Below are 22,806 nucleotides of genomic sequence, written 5' to 3' on the forward strand. Positions count from 1 at the left end.
CTGTTATCTATGCATGGGAGGAAGACAGGACGTGAATTTGCCAGAATATCCGGTTGCCTACATTTCTAAACCAAGAAAAGCTGCAATTAATTTTCTTCCCTAAAAACCATGTTGGTTCCAAAGAACATTCTGAGAATAATAATAAGGGTAATTATAATCAGAACTTGAATTCAGAGTGACTTGCTTCTGAAGCATTAAAAGCATAAGAGGGAACAAAATACATGAAGGGGACTCTTAACAGGCCTCTCTCCAGGTACAATTATAGATTTCAAATCTGTTGTTACCTTACCATGGCAACCTTCATACTTAATTTCACAAATATTGAACTTTTGTCATCCTATTTCTTTGGGGGAGTCCTTCAACTACTGCTTTCACTGAATTCATGTCATTGCCTTCAATACTTAACATTTCTCCAAGTACACACTGTGAGCTCACATCCCCAGACCAAACACAACAGCAAAGACTAGGAAGAATTCAGCTGTGTCCTCAGCAAAAGCACTTAGATGTGTTCTTTTTGGCTGATGAGAACCAACAACCGAACGTAACTCCAAAGGCTGTCAAGTTTAAAAGCAAAATTTTGGTCTTCAATATTAGTAAATAGTCATTAAGTATCTACTGTGTGTTGAAAGCTACAGGAAATACAAAGGTTAAAATAAGCCATATTGTTCCATCTCACGACATTTACAATATAGAAGGAGAATTAGATCCAAATCACTATAAATCAGTTCCCAGTGTGTGATATCCCCAAACCAGCAGCATCACCTGGGATCCTATGAGAAATGCAGATTCTCAGGCTCCACCCCATAGACCTTCTAAATCAGGGTCTCTGGGAGTGGGGCACAGCAATCTGTGTTTTCAAAATTCATCCAGGTGATTCTGGTACTCTCCAAATTTTGAGAATCCCTGCTGTGAAGCAATATAACACAAATGTCATAAGACAGACACAAAATGCTTGAAGTAAAGGGAAAACAACATCCATTTTGGAAAGAGGATGTCCTGGAATGACAATATTTCCATGCAGCTTTGTGAGTTCGCTAAGAAATGGAAATGTAGGAAGTGGATGGAGTAAGAGAACATTCTGGATGAGTGAAACATGAGCCAAGCAACAGAGTTAAAAAAGTAGAAGGCAAATGGAAGGGTCTAGACTGACTAGCATGTAAGGAGACAGAGATCAAGGTCAGAAGATAGGTTGGGGTCTCAAGAGCCAGGCTGAAGAGGGAGTTATCTAGCTCAGTGGACAATCATATGTTATTCAGGTCTTCAATTTGAGGAGTAACAAGATTAGAGCAGGGCTCTTGGAATATTCATCTCAAGGTTTCCATAGAATAATCTGGAAAAGCGGAAGATACACAAGGGTGGGGGCACAACTGAGTGGACAGTTGCAATAGTTTGGGTAGGTAATAATGAAAGTCCCTACTATGGAGTTTGCAGGGGAAATACAAAAATGAGGAAAGTAATTGGAGATGCCTTGAAGGACTACATTAGTAGGGTTTAGTAAATGATTCAATATTAAAAGGGAAAGAATTGGAAAATCAACACCTTCATTAGCAACAAGAGATTAGCCATGTCATAAACCGAAGAAGGAGATCAGGAAAAATTGGTTTTTGAGGAGATTTGTTTAGGACACAGTTGATGGTCTGTGGTATGGTGTATACCACAGCTAGAATATAGGCATAGAGTTTATAGTAATAATATCTGTAAAATTTGGCAACATAGGCTATGCCCGGTTCTGAGCTAGATACATGACCTATATGTATCTTGTAAACCTTATACTGACTTTATGAGCAAGGCATTATTATACTCTTTTTTTTTTCTTTAAGAGACAGGGTCTTGCTCTGACTCCCAGGATGGAGTGCAGTGGCACAATCATAGCTCACTATAACCTCAAACTCCTGGGCTCAAGCAATCCACCCACCTCAGCCTCCTGAGTAGCTAGGACTATGGGCCTGTGCTACCATGCCCAGCTAATCTTTTTATTTTTTGTAGAGATGAGGACTCACTATGTTGCCCACGCTGGTCTCTAATTGCTGGCCTCAAGTGATCTTTGCAAGTCAGCCTCCCAAAATGCTACGATTACAGGCATGAGCCAAAATACCCAGGCTGGTACCTATTTGTATTAGTTAAATTCGATTCTGTTGCATAAAATAAGAAGTTCAAAGGAAGAATGGCTTAAACACACAGGGCTTATTCTACTACATAAAAGAAATCAGGAGGTTGGCAAGTTTCTTCTAATACCCTGCTTCAGCATCCTCCACTGGTGAATTTCATCCTCAAGGGTACTTCATGATTCAAGATTGCTGCTAAAGTGCCAGCCATCAAGGAGATGATAGCTGTGAATATGGGAATGGGGGCTTGTTGAGAAAAGGAATATAAAAGAATAAGAGGTTGAAATAAAGAACCTTGGAGAATGAGCACAAGGAAGGGTCTGGAAAATGCACCGAAAAGAGACAAAGAGGAAACTTCCGGTAGCATGTCCACAAAAGGCAAGGAAACACAAAGCTTCGGAATGGAAAAAAAGGTTGGTAAGTGGTGTCTAATGGTAAAGTCCACGGCAACTGAAAAATACATGTTGGATGGAAGAATGTGAGGTCCTTAGTGACCTTTAAAGGAAGAGCATCATTCACATTTTCTATGGCAGTGGATCTCAGAGTTAAGGAAATGTTAGGTGGTGAAGTAGTGAAGCATTGATTCCTCTTCCATGAAGTTTTGTGACAGAGGGAAAGAAAGAAATGGTGGTAAGGCTTAAGTTTAGCAGTATTGAGGTAATGTTTTCATAGATTAGAAAACCTGAGTACAATTTCCCTTTATGATGTCAAGTCTCTCCTGAAACTAGATTTAAATCACTTGAGTGTATGGGCTGGGACAGCCAAGTGCTTCTTCCATATGAGCAGTTCCAATCCAGTATCTCCCAGGGAAAGTGAACCAAGTGTTGGCTGATATTATATCATAATAAAGGGCTGACATTACACTTTTTGAAGGCTGTCTGGTAAGCTTAATTAATTCATTTTTGTTTTTCCCTCCCAAAGCTGGATGGAAACTCATCCAACTCTGACGTGGGTTCTTGAAGAAAAATTATATTGCAAAAGTGAGGATGTTTCATGGCCTTCTGCACTCCCCCAAGGGCAGCAAAGGCTCTCTGGGTGCTTTGCAAAGCTTCAGAGTCTGAAATGTCAGGGCCGTGGATCCATTTCAGAAAAAATAAATATCAGATTACAATACATTGTTTTTGCAGCTGACTGAGGCTTTGGTGTAGTGGATATTTCATTCTGCAGTTGCAAATTGAGAGAGAAGTTGCTGGCAGGGCAAAGTATGGTGTTTGCATCATTTCTTTATGAAGCCATTTTCTCCCCTCAAGCGGTGCATTCCCAGAAGACTTTTTTTTCCCCCTCCACAAATGCCTGGTGTTTTTGCAGTGCTCAGCATGCATGACTTGCTTTGAAAGCTGTTAAAAATAAAGACAGATAGTTGGACTAGTTCTCTTGGTACCTTTCATTCTTTTCTCCATAAATTTTTGCCCCCTCCCTCCCACCCTCTGCCTTAGGTCCCTCCCTGGAAACCCTTGTACTATGAAATTATGATAGAATGGCAGATACTGAAACCATACATGCCTTGCATTTCTAATTTTCTAACCTGAAACTAGTGAGCCATAACACCCTGGAAGCTTAAAGCTGCCGGAGGCAAATCCAACTCTTCTGACTTTAAAATAGCAACACATCTTTTACCATTTTAGCTATTTTGAGGTAGATTTTCATACACATGCATGCTGATTGAAATTAAATGCATTTTATTTTTATCTTTTTTTTTTCCTTCTGGGGAGATAGCAGACTTGGGGGCACTTGTTTTCTACCTCTTAGAGAATAAATTTGAATACCTAAAGTAGGTATTAAGCTACCTAACAGTAAGTTTTCTACATATATCGATGAAAACCAGTCCAGAAATAGACCCATGCAAATATAGTCAGCTTATCTTTGACAAAGATTCAAAGACAATTCAGTGGAGAAAGGATCTTCAACAAATGGTCCTAGGACCTAGATAAGCACATTACACCTTTCACAAAAATTAACTCAAAATGGATCATAGACCTAAATGTAAAGTGTAAAACTATAAAAATTCTACAAGAAAACCTAGGAGAAAATCTATATGATGTGGATTAGGAGATGAGTTTTTAGATATAATGCCAAAAGCACAATCTATGAGAGAAAAAAAAGTTATGTCAGATTTTGTTAAAATTAAAAACTTATCTGCAAAAGACACTGTTAAAAAAATGAAAGAATGGAAGAAAATAATTGCAAACATTTATCTGACAAAGGATTTATATCCAAAATATAACAAATTCCTAAATTCCTAAAACTCAATAATAAGAAAAAAGTGGAAAACTGTAAAGATTGGAGAAGCCATTTGGATTGTGAGAGGTTCTTGCTCTCAGAAGATTCTTCAAGCAATCACTATATCAACCAACACAGATGTTTTTCTTTCTTCATATAATGAAGATCAGGAATCAAAACCTATTTGAAAAGCTGAAGATACACCATTAATCCCCACTGGAATAGCAGGTTTTGCAGCAATTGTTGCATATGAATTAACAAATTAAAGATCAGGGGAAATATGAAAACCTTCCTTCACCTGATCCACATGTGTATGGCAACCCAAGGCTTTGTTGTGCGAGCAATGACTCTTGGTATGGGCTATTCCCTATATTGGGAATTCTGGGCAAAACCTAAGCCTTACAAGAAGAAGAGATGCTGTCTTGGTCTTGTTGGAGGAGCTCGCATTAGTTACACATTTCATTATTGAGGTTACATGTTTATGTTGAAAATAAATTGAATGTATTCAACAATAACATGGTATTTTGAACATTGGCTGCCTTTCTTGCAGGCTTGATTTGCTTGGTGACGAAAGTACCCATGACTGCTTCACTAACTAGGTCACTCAGGAGAGTCAAGTTAACACAAAAGAAACATGTCACCTAAATGGACTTGATGATGCTAAAATGTCCACCTTTTAAAAATGTTAAGATGAAATCAGTTCTAAAGAAGACAGTAGGCCAACCTTGAAGTACTCCCTGTTTTCTGCAGATTTTTGCATGCTTTAATGTTATGCAGGAGTCCTATTTATCCTGCTTAACTCTTTTCTGCCTGTCTTGTGGACTGGTTGGCTCTTTTGGAACTCTTTTAAAAAAGTGCATGGAGTATAACTTCTAAACCCACCCACAACTGAAATTGTATGTGTGTGTGTTTAAACCACACCTAGGCTGGGCAAAGTGGCTCACACCTGTAATCTCAGCACTTTGGGAGGCTGAGGTAGGCAGATCACTTGAGGCCAGGAGTTTGAGACCAGCCTGGCCAACATGGCGAGACCCTGTCTCTACTAAAATTACAAAAATTAGCCAGATGTGATGCTGCACACCTATAATCCCAGCTACTCGGGATGTTAAGGCATGAAAATCGCTTGAACCCATGAGGAGGAGGTTGCAGTGAGCTGAGATCACACCACTGCAGTCCAGCCTGGGTGACAGAGTGAGACTTTGTCTCAAATAAATAAATAATAAACGAAATCTAGAAAGCTTACAGCAGAGCTACATGGTAGTGGTATTTATTTCAGAATCACAATTCTTGTGTTGTTTGTTTGTTTCTTTGTTTGTTTTTGATACTGAGTTTTGCTCGTTGCTTAGGCTGGAGTGCAATGGCATGATCTCGGCTAAATGCAACCTCCACCTCCCGGGTTCAAGTGATTCTCCTGCCTCAGCCTCCCAAGTAGCTAGGATTACCGGCATGTGCCACCATGCCCGACTAATTTTGTATTTTTAGTAGGGGCAGGGTTTCACCATATTGGTCAGGCTGGTCTTGAACTCCTGAACTCAGGTGATCCACCTAGCTCAGCCTCCCAAAGTGCTGGGATTACAGGCATGAGCCACCATGCCTGGCCTCAAAATCACAATTCTAAACATAAGAATAGCTTAATTATGGATTCCAGTTTAGCTCTTAAATATTGCAGAATTATATTTCTGCTGCTATTGTATTAGAATAATTTTTAAATGTCATCTTGAAAGAGAAATATGTATTTTAAGCACTAATGCAAAGATAAATGAAGAATACTTTAAATGTGTGCATTATGTTTATTTTCTCCATAAGAATCATAAACATTAAACAAATTACCTATAATGGTAATTTAGACATACACAGGGAGGAAAGGGCCATCTCCAAGCCAAGGAGAGAGGCCTCAGAAGAAACCAACCTGCCAACAACTTGATCTTATGCTTCCAAGCCTCCAGAATTGTGAGAAAATTAATTTCTGTTGTAAACCACAGAGTCAATGGTACTCTGTCATGGCAACCACAGCAAACTAATACAGCCCTTTGCCTACCTGAATTTTGGAAGTATTGGGAGGAACCCAGCTGACATTTAGATGAAGTATAGAAATACTTCTTTACACAAGTTCAATAAAATTGATATCATTTATGGTATACTTATTCAAAATTACAGTGTAGTAGCTATTTATATTCCAAGACATTAATCTTTAGGTTAAAAATAAAGTGTGGTGTGGAGGAAAATACCAAATTACAAGTTTTTGTGATCACCTTCTCCATTTCTTCCTGAGGGTAAAAGAAACAGTATTTACTTGGTTTGTTTATCAGGGTATTGTTGTGGAAGGAGAGAAGACTTGAAAAATTGAGGAGATGCAATTAATCTTCATGAGAACAAAAAGAGAAAAGATAGGAGAGGTAGAGAGAAGAACTAATACAACTGGAAACTTTGGAGAGTACGTGAGAGAGAAAAGATTTAGGAAGAGCTATTAGGAGTGGACCATTTCGGGGGATGGTATATAAGAAGGGCTATTAGGAAGGCATACCATGTAGAATCCATTGTGGTGTGTCCTCATCCTTCCATGAAAAATTGTCACAAGATTTCCACATTATTCTCCAAGGCTTTAGATTTATATTGCTTTTTCTGACATTCCAAAATGTTGAAAAGGTTGTAAAATGAAAACGGGGCGCTTAAGACAGCTCAGTGCATTTAGTATTTTTCTCTTAAAATTTTCCACAATGTGAAACACAAAGTAAAATGCTATAAGGACAATGATTAAGCAAAGAATATTTTAAAGTTTACTTTTTCTTCCATTTGATTTCTCTAGCTTTCAAGTGTCTGCTACTTAGTCCATCTGTTGTTCTATTATGTTGTTTTTGGCAAACAGATGCAGGAGAAGAACACTATTGCCTTTTCTGTTTTATATAACCCTAGAGATACAAACATAATTTTAGTTGAGTTTTCTTTTGTAGAGAAAAATTGCAAAGGACTAAAATACACCCAAAAAATTACTGTATATTTTAAATGAAAATATAGGCATTGTCTAATATACCCTTCCAGGTTACCTGATTCTATGGAGTCTCTATACCTTTTATTTTATTTGAGTTCTTTACAATTCTGCAACTGAAAAATGCAAATGATTCAGAATTATGCAATCATCACTAATTTCAGAACATTTTCATCACTCCAAAAGAAACCTCATCTTCATTAACAGTCACCCTCCTTTCCACCTTCCTCTCAGCCATTCTCAACCACTGATCTACTTTCTGCCTCTGTGGATTTGCCTATTCTGGACACAACTCATATAAATGGAATTATGCAACATATGGCCTTTTGTGTCTGGCTCTTCTGAGGCAGCATAATGTTTTCCGGGCTCATCCCTACTATAGCATGAATGAACACTCATCTGTTTTTATGGCTTAGGGCTGAGTGGTGTTCCATTGTGTGGACATACCACCTTTTGTTTGTCCATTTATCAGTTGATGGACATTTGTGTTTCTTCCACATTTCAGCTATTACAAATAATGCTGCTATGAAAAAAAAAAAAAGAAAAAGAAATGCAAATGATGCTGCACTGATTTTTCTAAGGAACCCATGGCTTCTTTATCACATTCAGATAATTTTTACTTGTTTTCAGATCGTGGCTAGCTTATATAAGAGTCTTGGTTTGGTTTTTAAAGTCAAAAGAAACACTTTTTCCTTTCCCTACCTGTTCATAAAATTGAAAGACCATAGCATTGGGATGGAATTGAACCTCCACAAATATATAAAGGAATCTGGTGGAAGTTCAGTTGATTCTCCCCTACCCAAACAAGTCATTTTGGTACCAATTATGGAAATTCAAATTCATTTCAACATTTATGATAGCCTACATATATGTCTTCTCTTCAAATTGTTCTTTGAACTGGTTGTAACATCTTACTGGTTTCCTCATTAATGAGTTAAATAAAATCTTTGACATGTGTCCATTTTCTATTTGTAGAAGAGTCATGAGTCTATCTTTTCTAAAAACTTTATCCTTAGTACTCTCATAAACTGACTGTCTTTAAGCTTTTAGGAGCCCAGCTGAATATTAGTCATACCTGAGTTTCAACTGGACACAAAAAGTGAATTACTGTTTTGGAGTAAGGAATAGCAGGGGGCGGCAGTGGAACAGCAGGGCTGAACTGACCTCTCTATACCTCAGACAAAAGTCTCAACTGTGTACATCTCCAACTAACCCAGGGAACCTAGTTATAATCTGCATGACATTTTTATCTCTGACATTCAGTTTGACTTTCAAGTATCACACAGTAGAAAAAAGAAACTCATGAATCCAAAATGAAACTGAATAATATTTTTCCACTTGGCACTATACCATCTAGTCTAATGTGAAAAAAAAATCCATTTCAGTTTGCTACTGCCTGCTGATTAGCATGAGCTCAGCTGTCCTTCAAAAGTTCAGCCTCTCCTAAAAGCAGACACAGTCACTGCTGTGAGCAAAAGGGGAAGAGAAGAATCTCAATTCTCAAATTTTCCTGAGGGTTATTTTTTGGGAAAAAATACATTTAATGCATGGATTTCGCTTACTCTGAAAAGTTCCCTCATTTCTATTTTAAAGGTAACATCAAAGAAGTGCTGACAACTTCCAGTGAGCAAAACACCTGCCATCTTGAGATAGATGTTGCCAGAAAACAGAAAATGATGCAAGAGGTTCGCTGTATCAGAATCAGAAACACAGGCCACATGCTTTCTGCCACTGCCAAACTTGAAGCCACATCCTGGCATTTCAGTTAAATGCTCTTTCCAAGGCACCTATGGCTTCTTTATCACATTCAGATAGTTTTTACTTGTTTTCAGCTCTTGGTTGGATTATTTAAGAGTCTCCAGTTGGATTTGAAAGTCAATAGAAATACTTTTTCCTTTCCCTACCTGTTCATAAAATTGAAGGACAAGAGCACTGGGATCAAATCTAGGCAAATATCTTAACAGACAATACCCAAAATGTAATTTTCAAAATGTTTAGAATTATGTAATTCTCAATTAAATTTACAATGAATAGAAATCAAAGTTTTATTAAACTTAATAATGAGTTAATGGGTTTTTTTGAACCAACAAAGTTGGTTCAAACTTGTAGGATACAAAGACTGTCAATTATATAATCAATGAAAGAAAAAAAATCACAAAGTTAGATGCAAAACTTATTGTCCTACCAGCAACACAACTATATCCTTTGAGGTTATCTTTCCTACCCAAGGAAATTTGTGTGTATCACCACCAGGCAAAAATAATCCCCACCGTTTCTGGACAAAAATTATTGCATAATATTGACCAAAAATTATTTATACCTTATCAGTTTCCGTAAAGTGATACTATAGAGTTGTAAATTGTCTGAGCCCTAATCAACAGTAAATGGTAAATCAAACTTACATACTGTGTCACCCCAGGGCAGGAGTCATCCAACTGCAGCCTTGCTTAGACTCTGGACCAAAACTAGCTCACCACCTGTTTTATAAATAAAGTTTTATTGGAACCCAGTTCCACACATTTGTTTATATGCTATAAATGGTTGCTTTTGCTGCAGAGTTGAATAGTTGTGACAGAGACTGGATGACCCACACAGTCTAAAATACTATCTGACCTCTTTACAGAAAACAAAATAAAACAAAAATCTTGATGTGTTAGGACATCCTTGTTTTGCTACAAATACCTGAGACTGGGTAATTTACAAGAAAACAGGTTTAATTGGCTCACAGTTTTGCAGACTATACAAGTATACTGACAGCCTCTGCTTGGTTTCCGGGGAGGCCCTGGGGAGTGAAAGTCACTCATGGTGGAAGGCAAAGTGGTAGCAGGCACATCATACAGCAAGAGCAGGAGCAAGGGGTAGACAGGAGGTGCCACATACTTTGAAACAATCAGATCTCAAAAGAATTCACTCACTATTGTGAGTAGAGCACCAAGCCATGAGGAATCTTCCCCCATGACCTGAACACCTTCCCCCAGGCCTCACTTCCAACACTGGGGATTACACATCAACATAAGATTTGGAGGGGGCATCCAAACTACATCATGTGCCAACTTTTGATCTGGGAAAAGGACATTGTCTAACAATGGAAACAAAGTTTCCATTTTTCTTTTTAACCTTACATATAAGCCTTGGGTAATAGTTTTTCTTAACAACAATATTAGTTAAAAAAAAAAAAAAAGCATGAGATTAAAATCAGAAAAATGTCTTCAGGGAAAGGCACATCTGAAGGAATTTAAATCCCATGAATATGTGACTGAAAATTTGTGCATTGCAGCCACATGTTTCAATGAAATTAGCTTAACAGCACTGGAGATCCTCAGACTCTCCTTCAGTATCAATTGAAAGAGAAACACTAAATTCTTCACTTGTAGGTTAACGTTTAGAAATGGTATTGGAGCAAGAGTTTTAAATACCAGTGTAGACTAATCTTGTCCATGTTACTTCTTCAGAGGTTATGTATTTCCTGTAGTCACTAGATATGACCAATGTGAATTATAGACATTTGGGGGATTTCGTAGACTCCTTAGCCCCCATCTGCAAAGAAGGGGTAGGCAAAATGTCATATTAAGCCCAATCCACAGGAGTAAATTTATTATTATTATTATTGCATTGAGATGGGGTCTTGCTGTGTTGCCCACACTGGCCTCAGACACCTGTGATCAAGGCTGTCCTCCTGGCTCAACCTTCTAAGGAACTGGGACTATAATGATGGCAGCGGTGGCCTATGTGGAGCTGCTGCTGCAAAGATGCCTGCTGCAGCGAGGGAGGTGCAACCAGGGCTGCACGCTCCGCAGAGCCAGCAGGAGTTGGGAACAGGCAGGAGCCCCATCCGCTTCCAAGTTGGTGGGGTGGGAACCCCACACTCCTGGGCATAGCTGCAGCTGCCCAACTATGGCTGCAGACCTGGGCATCCCTGCTCTGGAGGCGGGGCAGACCTGGGAAGCCCCCCTGCCCCTGCAGGCTTGAAAGTGCCTGCTCCTATTGCCTGACCTCCATCTCTTGGCTCCCAGCATCTGCTTCGATTTCAGAGCAAAGTTGTGGCTGAGACTGGTCACTGTCTCAACTTGGTCAGGTTGTGGGTGTTCTTGGGGTGTCACTGACATTCCAGCCCCCTGCTGCTTCAGTCCCCTCTGGACTTTGAGTACCAATGAGCACAGGAGGGAGTGAGGGGGAACTGAGGGCAGCTTGGCATGGGCCTGCAGGCACCCCTCTGCATGAACAGCCTGGGTGCTGTGGGTGCCATAGATGGTAGGTTGATGGTGGCAGGAGGCAGAGAGCCTCCTGGGTGGAAAGGGGCAGGACCCCAGTGAAGCCCTGCCTTCAAGCCAGGGATGGCCTGAAGACTAGGGGCAGGGCTGCCAGTTCCTCAGATCAGAGTGAGAACTTACTGTGCTTTTTCCAGGCCTGCCCCTCACCTCCCATGGACCAATCAGCATGCACATCCTCCCTTCTGAAGCCCATAAAAACCCTAGACTCAGCCAGATGTAGGTAGATGTCCAGGCGACCTAGATGCAGATAGGAGCTACCCACTCTGTGTCTCCTCTCTGCTGAGAGCTGCACATTTCTCAGGACTACCTGCCTGCAGAAAGTAGCGACCCACTTAGGGTCTCCTGAGCACTGTACTGTTGCTCTCAGTAAAGCAGCCCTTGCTCACCCTCCAGTTGTCCTCATACCTCATTATTCCTGGATGTGGGACAAGAACTTGAGACCCACTGAATGGTGGGGCTGGAAGAGCTGAAACATGCCCCCACCGCTCACCACATCATGGCAAGGAGAAAGAGAGGAGAGAAGAGCTGCTGCCCTTCTGGAAGCCCAGACTAAGAGCTCCCAGAACCAGGGCTATGACACCCTATTTAGGGCTGTGCCATTCCTGGTGTCTCTAAGCTTCTGGGCACCAACACGTTCCCCAGTGCCTGCAGTGGAAGCCACTTGTGGTACACCTAGTCCAGCGCAGCAGGCAGCCAGCACCCATGCCAATGCCTGGAGCTGCCTGCCCCACCACAGCCAGTGTGCTTGACTGTGCACAGTGGCTGGACCCCGGGCTCACTCATTCATGCACCCCTTCACTGCTCCATGCCTGGCTTACCCTTGGCAGGTGTGGGATCCAGGCTTGTAGCAAAAGCTGAGTGCAGGCTGCCAGGCCAAGTGGGTGGAACGAGTCCAGTGGGACCAAGCAAAAATCAGGCAAAGGTGCCATTGGCCACAGATGTTTCCAGTTGGTGAAGTGACACTCCAAGGATCCCGAGACATGAGCACATACCACTGCACCTGGAAGAAAGAAGCAAATTCTGACAAGGTTTTATCTAGGTTATACACAGGGCTGAGATTCAGCAAGTATTCACATCTTGTTAAAATATGTAATGTTTAAGTACCATTTGGTAACTAGCCATGGCTCTGAGCCACTCATATAATCCTCAGGTTATCCCAGTAATCCCAGCCTCTACCTCTAGAACGACCAGGATCAGTCACCTACTAAAGGGTTAATTCTGGCATAGAGCAGAAAGTCAGTATCTAGTCAAGGGTTCACATGGTGATTGGTTGGTGCCCACAGCGTGTTGTATACTAGATATTTTTACATTTTTACCCCTGGCTTTACAGTCCCCACATTGCCAAATTGTTCACAGTTCCTTTCCAGTTAAGTTCCTCCTGGCACCCACCAGTCACATCACAAAATCAACGCAAATCTCTTTAAAAACAGCAGCAGCAAAATATAAGGAAAGCCAGGAAGAACAAGCATAGAATGGGAACCAATCTTAATTCTACATCTAATGCTACTCAAATGAAGAAAGATTATGCAAACTATTCTAACAAAAAGTGTGAGTTTTTTTTTTTTAATTCCTAAATATTGAAGAATTGTACAGCCTAACACAGAGGAAAGAATGGAGACTTTTACACACCAACTGGCAGAGGGGGCTCCCTATAAAGAAAACTCATAGGAAAAGCCCTTAAATGAAAGAACAAAGAAAATAGAAAAACAGCACAAGAAAGCTTTGGAAAAAAACTTCTGATTTTAGACTTCTGCTTTACCTAACCTGGGTGCCCAGAATAACTTGTCCATTCTGACTTTAGCTCTCCCCAGTTGTTGAATGCTGTATTTGCACACACTGAATTTCAGATGCTATTGGTGCCCCACGTTGTATCCCCTGACTCCTCTTCAATGCACATCAGTCAAACTTTCAACAGCCAGCCCTTGCATTTCCTTCCCTAAGGGCCTTCATTGTCCCCTGGAGCCCCCTCTGCCATTTGGTGTATAAATGTCTCAGTTTCTTTGACCTTCAGGTAGAATATTCTACACTAGCTTTCAGAGTATTCCCAGCAGAACTGAGCTCCAGCCGTCCCTAACAGTAGCTGGCTTGACAAGGTACATATCACTGGCTCCTTTCCCTTTCTGTGTCTCATATAACCCTCAATTCCAGTTTCCTTTATCTTCTAAATAAGCCCAAAATTTTCAGCTCCTAAATTACATCCAAATCTTTGTGTCAGAATCTGTTCTCTGGCAGAATCCAAAATAAAACACAATAAGTGGTCAAGAAACAGTCATTCACTAATTCAAGACTTGCAAGTATCTCTACTTTTTGGAACTTATTGAGGTTTTCTTTATACCCTATTTTGTATGTGTTGGTGGGCACTTGGAAAGAATGCATGTGCTCTAATAAACATGTATGTATATATACACACACACATGTTTCCATCTTATGATTTTTTGTTGCCATGTTATTTGATTGCTCTGTTGCCCAAGCTGGAGTGCAATGGCGTGATCTTGGCTCACTGCCACCTCCGTCTCCCGGGTTCAAGCTATTCTCCCTGCCTCAGCCACCAGAGTAACTGGGATTACAGGCGCCCGCCACCACGCCCAGCCAATTTTTGTATTTTTAGTAGAGACGGAGTTTTGCCATTTGGCCAGGCTAGTCTCAAACTCCAGACCTCAGGTGATCCACCCACCTCGGCCTCCCAAAAAACTGATATATTTTTATATGCTTTACATATTTCAAAATTATGAAGTACCTACAGCTTTTACGACTGAATTACATCTTTTCAGATATTATGACCATGATTCCTGGGTTTTCAAAATTTTGCTGTTCCTAATACAGTTTTGCTCATCCTTCAATTTTTGACCATCCTAAATCACTTTTCTAACATGTGTCCCTCATATATGGCATAGGGTTTACAATCGCTTAAATTCCAACCTAATTTAAACTTATTCTCCTTTAACATGTAAGTTAAATTCATTTATATTTATTGAGCTGACATATGTTTGGTCTCTGTTCTGTCATATTGTTTCACATTTTCTGTTGTTATGTATTAAAGTCTTTAACATTTTAAAGAATTTTATATATCAAAGTCTTTAATATTTTAAAGATTTCATGCAGTCTGTTTTCTTTGATTTGAGGAGGTCTGTAGTTCTGGTTTGAGGAGGTCTGTAGTTCTGTTATGATGGTTATTTTTATTAATGCATATTGTCAGCACATAATAGTTCCCTGTTATAAGAAATAAAAAATAGTATTTTCTCCTTCTTCCCCATTCCCTTTCTCTCCTCCCCACCACCCAATTTAAATCAATAACATTATCTTTCTTACTGTTACCTTTGTACTATTAAAAATGCAAGTGTGCCTATCACTTCATTAGTCAGCTTTTAATGATGTCATTTAAATCAGCAGACTGTTTTAACTCCTACCTTCTTCATTCCAATTTGTAGTACTGTAAAATTTCTCTGTTGTCCAGAGTCACTTCAAGATGACTCTATCACCTTTAGCCAATGTATTCTTACAGTGCTTTCTGAAATCTGTTTTTTTCTGGGTTCTTTCACTAATCTTCTGCCTTTATCCTTCCCTTTCTCTTTTACTTTTTTCAGCTGCTCTTCCTCTCTGTTGCTTTTATATTTTACAGTCTGTGAATCATATTTGTCTCCTACTTTTTACTAAAGATGGAATCTATGCAGTGTGTTTTTTCATTCTCCTTGAAGATTTTGTATAGTTTTCAGGAGGAGAAAAAGAAAGAGACTTACTTACACAAAGTCATACTGGAAGTTCCTGGGCCTGTGTTTTGTTGTTGCTGTTGTTGTTGTGCTTGTTTTGTTTTGTGATCATGCAGCCCTTCTCATGCCCATTAAAGGGTCAAGCCTTGCAAAACTACAAAAGCAATGACTCTCATCACAGCTATTATAGGTATTTTAACAAAACAATAAAGAAATCATTTGAGGGGTAACCTTTCAGCACTTCTCAAGGTACAGAAGGGCTGTGGTTTGAATGTTTGTCCCCTCCAAAAGTAATGTTGAAATTTAATTGTAATGGTATTAAGGTGGGGGGGGGGCATTTAAAAGTCCCTTAGGCCATGAGGCTCTGCTTTCACAGGTGGGATTACTGTTGATATAAAAGGGCAAGTTCGGCCCTCTTGATCGCTCTTTGCCCTTCTACCATATGATGGCTTTTGCCATGTTTTAACACTGAAAGAAGGCCCTCACCAGATGCTGGAATCTTCACGTTGGGCTTCTCAGCCTCTAGAAGTGTGAGCCAATAAATTTATGTTTATTATAAATTACCCAGTCTGCAGTAGTCTGTTAAAGCAGCATGAAACAGACTAAAACAAGAAGTAAATGGCTCTTTAGCAATACAATTATCTAGGCCAACTTCTAACCATTCCTTCTCTGGTAATAACCATTTTCCTTTCCTTTCGGTTTTACAAGTCTAATTTTACAGAATTATAAATCATTAGCAATAAGAGCGATGCTGAAGCACGTATTCTCAAAGACATTTAAGCCGTCGATAATTTTTTCTTGGAAGGTAAATGTCTTGGGCTTATTCTTAATTACTCAAGTGATTTAAAAATTTGGACATAATCGTAACTGTCAAGGTAAAGATTATAGTGAACATATCCACTTGGAGTACTTCAGGGGAGTTAAAGGTTGGAAAGTATCGTTCACCTATACTATACTATACTATACTATACTATACTATACTATACTATACTATACTATACTATACTATACACCTATACTATGAAGTTAGAGAACTGAGCAGAAAGAAAAACCTATCAATTACGTTAGTTTTGCTCATTGTTTAATCCTTGACCCTTCTTGAAATATCTGCCTAACCCCTATGAAATTGTCATAGCTCCCTGATGGTAGTTGACTAGTAATAAGATTCAGGTCACCCTCTATTACAGGCCAGAGAGACTGACTTTCAGTATAGTCTTAGTGATCGAATTTGCCAAATGCTGTAGAATATTCCAAAAACAAAAGTTGATATTCCTTGGTATAGATAGCACCCATCTATAAGATAAAGAAAATTAGACCTAACTCACACAATTGGTGTGAAGATCAAACAAGAAAATGTTGATAAAGTACCTGAGACGGCCGGGCGCGGTGGCTCAAGCCTGTAATCTCAGCATTTTGGGAGGCCAAGGCGGGCGGATCACGAGGTCGGGAGATCGAGACCATCCTGGCTAACACGGTGAAACCCCGTCTCCACTAAAAAATACAAAAAACTAGCCGAGCGAGGTGGCGGGCACCTATAGTCCCAGCTACTCGGGAGGCTGAGGCAGGAGAATGGCGTGAACCCGGGAGGCGGAGCTTGCAGTGAGCTGAGATCCGGCCCCTGCACTCCAGCCTGGGCGACACAGCGAGACTCCGTCTCCGTTTGGCAATAGTCCTTTTGGACTTCCCAAAACTAGGAAACTTTTTGCTGAAAGCAGATTATTATTTGTTTAGTGGAGTACAATGTAGTCCTCTACTGATCAGAAATGGAGTAACCCATTTTATTCTCCTAAATACTATTTGGCTTATTAATGAGTTGCCCCTATTATGACATTTCTCACATTGTTTTATAGGGTTTTTTTTTTTTTTTTGCACATATTTCTTTCATCTTGATTTCAAAATATAGAAAGGCAAAGACTCTACATTTTCTTCTTCAAATCTATGACACTGATTTTATTAGTGATCTATTGTCACATAACAAATTATCCTGAAATTCATCAGCTTAAAACAACACACGTTTATTTTCTCAGAGTTTCTCAGAAGCAGCTTAGCTGCATAGTTTTGGCTCAGGGTCTCTCATGAGATTGCAGTCAAGCTGTTTGCTGGGGCGACTGTCATCATTTTTCATATTCTTGGCTGTGTCACATAATGTTCAACAGAGTCTCTCTCCTTCTCTCTCTCTAGCTCTCATTTAGATTCTATATGAGACAGAAATTCCAGAGCCAATTTGCTTTTGAGAAAACCCTCAAATTACCCCTAAAACACAGTCTGTATCTCTTCCAAGATATTGAACACAGTGGAAGGTCTGGTTAAAAGCTAGGGAGGGTAGTTGGCTTGGAATCAGAGGACATGTTCTATGAAAAAATACGTAATTTTAAATACAAGAATTATATTTAACTCTGCTACGCAGACACAGACACAGACACACACACACACACACACACACACACACACACGAGGCATTCAGAGACTGAGGAGACTGAGAGAACAAAGTTTCCTATCTGACACTGACCACAGGACTCACTCTCAATTAGTGGATTAGCAGTTGCAATTTAAAATTTAAAAGGTCGTTTATTTATTTTTGCCAAGTTGAACCTGAATACATGAAATACATTTATGATTCAACCCTGACATATTAATATTAAAATATAAAGAAGTTTTCAGATTCATCTGTAAGCACCAAAGTACTAGTTCTCTAAGATTTGGTCTTACCCTTTCTCTGCTCAGCATTTCTGAGCTTTGCTCTGCTTGCGGATTGATGCTAACCAAGCAGGTCTCAGAATTGTTCTAGTATTAGAGCCACTGGAAGTCAAAGTGCTTTTTGCAGAATACAATAGTGTTATGTTGTATTCCAATCACACAGATAATACTTTAACACAAAATTATGTTTGTTTAAGTTTATATTGATTAGGGTCATTATATTTAATTAAATTTACACAGCATGAAAGGCAATAGTGTCCATGACCGCAAGTGTACAAATCCAAACACACACACACACACACACACACACACACACTTGATTCATAGGTTTTTGAATCAAACCTATCTCTTAATATTGGTTTGTTGTATGATCATTTGTCTAGTTACCGGCCAGTCCTCTCTGGCAGATAATCAATAGCACCTGTCAAAAGTTTAAGACATATAATATTTTTTTAAATATTGTAGAAAAACAACTTTAAGAAAAATTTCCTGGAGTTATTTTTCCCCAAACTGAAATACTGTTACATTTGTTACATTTTAGCAGAACCCCTTGTGTTTGCTTATAGAAGATAAACCTTTCATTGCAACCAAGGACACAATTGCAATCTATCCCATGAGCTGCATGAAAATCTAAAGGTCAAAAAATTCTGAATGTCTTTCTTCTGTTATCGTTGTTAAAAAATAATATAGCCTATCTGGAAATTTGGAGCTTGAGTCCTCTATGGTGAATAAGTACTTCCCTTATTGTTATGCAATCTTGATTTTCTAAATTCTTTACCACTAGTTGTGTAAAGTTGGTCTTGATATAGGTACAGACATAAACACACCTTGGTTAAGAGTAAAGGAGTTTTGAATGAGCAGGCTTTTCTGACCAGAATATTGCTAGAATGTAAGCACTGTGAGTGCACAGGCCTCTGTGTATTTTGCTCACTGCTATTTCTCTAGAGACGTCCCTGGCACATAGTAAATGCTTAATAAATATTTGTTGAATGTTTTTATGGTTGAAACCATTGCTTGTGTTCCATTGGCTTTTGCCGTATTTTATATATATATATATACACACACACCTCTGTATTAGTTTCCTAGGACGGCCATAACAACTTACCACAAACCTGGTGACTTTAAACAACAGAAATTTATTCTCTCATGGTTCTCGAGCTTGTAAGTCTGAAATCAAGGTATTAGCAAGGCCATACTCCCTCCAAGGCTATAGGGGACAATTTTTCCTTGTCTCTTCTAGTTTCTTCCTTTTTTCTGGTGAAAAGATACATATATTTAGAATTAGTCAGCCAGACTCAGTTTAGATGATCCCAATTTTGTTGGCAACATCCAAAGCATCGTAATCAGGAGCCAGACGAATATATGCCTTCTTCTCTCTATCAGGTCTAACCAGGGTGTTGACCTTGGCCACATCAATGTCACAGAGCTTTTCCACAGCCTGTCTGATCACAGCTTTAACATCCACAGTGAACACAGGTGTGCCGTTGTCTTCTGTCTTCTTCATGGCAGACTCAGTGGTTAGCAGGAACTTGATGATGACCTAGTGGCCAAGCTTGTTTCTCCTGGGGGTGCTTTTGAGGATGTTTGGGCTGCCTCTGAAATCACAGTGTCTTGTTGGGTGGGTGTCCTGCAGATCTTCTTCGTGTATGTGTGTGGCTGTGGACACCGTTCAGCACTGCCTTCTTGGCCTTCAAAGCCTTTGCTTTGGCCTTGGCTTTAGGAGGGGCAGGAGCTTCCTTTCTCATCTTTGGCGCCATCTTGTGAAAAGCTCTCTTCTAGTTTCTGATGTCTCCGGGCATCCCTTGGCTTGTAGCTGCACAACTCCAATCTCTGCCTCCATCTTCACATGGTCCTCCCCTATGTCTGTTTCTTCGCTTCTTTTTATAAGCACATTTGTCATTGGATTTGGGGCCCACCTGGTTAATCCAGGGTGGTTTAATCTTGAGATTCTTAGCTTAATTACACCGACAAAGACTCTTTTTCCAAATAAGATCACATTCACATTCACAAGTATCTGAAGTTGGAACTTGGACAAGTTTTTCGTGGCCACGATGCAACCCACAACAATGTCTAACCACAGATTTTAAGATTCTCTTCATTCAACAAACATTTGTTAAATGTCTATTATGTTCCAGGCACCAAATAGTAAGGACGTAGGCCACTGGCCTTCCTCAGCCAGATGACAACTTATCAAAGGTTTTTATTCTAAATCCTTCAGTAATAAAATAAAATACATTTTAAACTCACATAAAAGGATATCTTATCTACTCTGAATCCCTTCATATTAATTTTTCCATGAATTATAAAGAACACTCTTCATTGTTAATTTTTCAATTGTCCTACTATTCATTTTTCAGTTGTTATTAGCTCAATGTCATTTCTTTCAAAAAATGTCATGATGTGAAACCATTTTAATTAGTTTCAACATATTTTCTTTCACCACAAGTCAAAGTACAGGAGCCATAAACTTAGCAAGAACCCATTTATCCCTGTACCATTTTGTCATTAAGGTAACATCAATATCCCTCTGGCTGAGGTTAGCTATATCTTATCATGGCCTGGTTTCTCTGGAAAGCAGAGCCTGAGAACATATAGGTAGTTTATTTGGGAAATAATTCCAGGAAGCAGGAGTGTGAGATGCGGGGGTGGTTTGGAGGGGAACAGGGGATCAGGGAATCAAGAGGGAGAAACTGAACAGGAATACATTGCCAATTGAGCCCTCACAATGCAGGAACTGGTTTTTGCCCCCATAAGATTTCTGAATTTTTTTTTTTCCCCCAGATGGAGTCTCACTCTGTCGTCCAGGCTGGAGTGCAGTCACTGCAACCTCCGCCTCCCCAGTTCAAGTGATTCTCCTGCCTCAGCCTCCCAAGTAGCTGGGACTACTGGTGTGTGCTACCACCCCCAGCTAATTTTTGCATTTTTAGTAGAGACGGGGTTTCACCATGTTGATCAGGCTGGTCTCGGACTCCTGACCTCGTGATCCGCCCACCTCGGCCTCCCAAAGGTGTGAGCCACCGCAACCGGTCTGAAGTCTTATGAAACATGTATTAGGATCAAAAGAGGGAAGCAGTTACCCACGTGTTGGCTTCCATCCCTTATTTGTCAAGGGTCCACACCACCACCCATCTGGGATACACAAGTGTACATGCTGAGCAGTTCCTAAGGGTATTTCCATCTTTCTTGTATTTCCCCAAAAAGGATGTGGCTGATCTGCTGTATCTCTCCAAAGTTGGTTAAGGCATGTCCTGAACTGGTCACTGTGGTAGCAGGTGGAGTAAGAAGTGGAGCCAAAAGGATTCACAGATGAGCATGAGAGGTATCCAATAGACTTTTAGTTCCCACTGAGATTTCTGGATTTCTTTGCTCTTTCCTACTGCCAAGTGGGTTATCCTCAGCTTATGAGACTTTGCAGACTTGGAAGCAGTATAACACCATGAGTCAGACCACTGGACTTTGAAATCAAGAAACCAGACCTCTGATCTTGGAGAACTCACCCTTTGTGTGCTTCAACCTCCTAATTCATACAAAATGATAATGATAACCACACTTACCTCATGGATTCACTGTGAGGATGAAATGAGAAATACCAGGAAAGTGCATAGCCCTGGGCCTGTATTTTCTGACACCTGCTCTTGATACCAAGTGAGTATCTCACAATTCAACTCAATTCTGACACTGAATAGAGTTTGCACAGATTATACAGCTTAAGGAGCTCAATCCCATAAGACTTCCCCCACTTCAGATGCCAGCTGCAAGTTCTGGGTATCCCCAAGCCACCCACACCCCTGCCCAGCAGGCTACAAATTCAGGGCTTCCCACAACCTCTCAAATTCAATAATTCTCTAGAATTGAGAAAGGAGTTCGGCAGGACTGGTTTTGCAACGTACAGGTCACAAAGACTCCGCCGATTTAATGAGATGTAGTAAAGAAACCAACCAAAACCCACCAAAACAAAGATGGCGATGAAAGCAACCTCTGGCCATTCTCACTGCTCATAATACGCTTAGAATTAGAATGCATTAGCATGCTAAAAGACACTCCCATCAGCACCATGACAGTTTACAAATGCCATAGCAACATCTGGTAGCTACCCTGTATGGTCTAAAAGGGGGAAGAACCCTGATATGCTTTGGCTGTGTCCTCACCCAAATCTCATCTTGAATTGTAGTTCCCATAATCCCCATGTATTGTGGGAGGGACCTACTGGGAGGTAACTGAATCATGGGAGTGAGTTTTTCCCATGCTGTTCTTATGATAGTGAATAAGTCTCACATGATCTGATGGTTTTATAAAGGGCAGCTCCCCTGCCTTCTTGCCTGCCACCATGTAAGACATGCCTTTGCTCCTCCTCTGCCTTCTCTCATGATTGTGAGGCCTCCCCAAACTTGTGGAACTGTAAGTCCATTAAACCTCTTTTTCTTTATAAATTACTTAGTCTCAGGTATTTCTTCATAGCAGTATGAAAATGGGCTAATATAAACCCTTAGTTCCAGGAATTTCATATTCCTTTCCCAAGAACACATAAATAATCTACCCTTTGTTTAGCATATGATTAAGAAATGACCATAAAAACAGCCAACCAGCAGCCCTCGGGGCTGCTCTACCTATGGAGTAGCCACCCTTTTATACCTTTACTTTTCTTTTCTTTTTTTTTTTTTTTTCTTTTTTTTTTTTTAGTCGGAGTCTCTGTTGCCCAGGCTAGAGTGCAATGGCATGATCTCGGCTCACTGCAAACTCTGCCTCTTGGGTTCAAGCAATTCTCCTGTCTCAGCCTCCCAAGTAGCTGGGACTACAGGTGCATGTTACCATGCCCAGCT

The 22,806-nt window shown here is 40.1% G+C and overlaps 1 pseudogene; it reads left to right on the top strand.

Annotated features, from left to right (window-relative positions):
- The first annotated feature begins 2,470 nt into the window (after positions 1 to 2,470).
- Positions 2,471 to 4,794, top strand: LOC126964126 (HIG1 domain family member 1A, mitochondrial-like; annotated as a pseudogene).
- The last annotated feature ends 18,012 nt before the right edge of the window (positions 4,795 to 22,806 follow it).

The sequence above is a fragment of the Macaca thibetana genome, chromosome 10, assembly GCF_024542745.1.
Source record: "Macaca thibetana thibetana isolate TM-01 chromosome 10, ASM2454274v1, whole genome shotgun sequence".
Taxonomy (NCBI): domain Eukaryota; kingdom Metazoa; phylum Chordata; class Mammalia; order Primates; family Cercopithecidae; genus Macaca; species Macaca thibetana.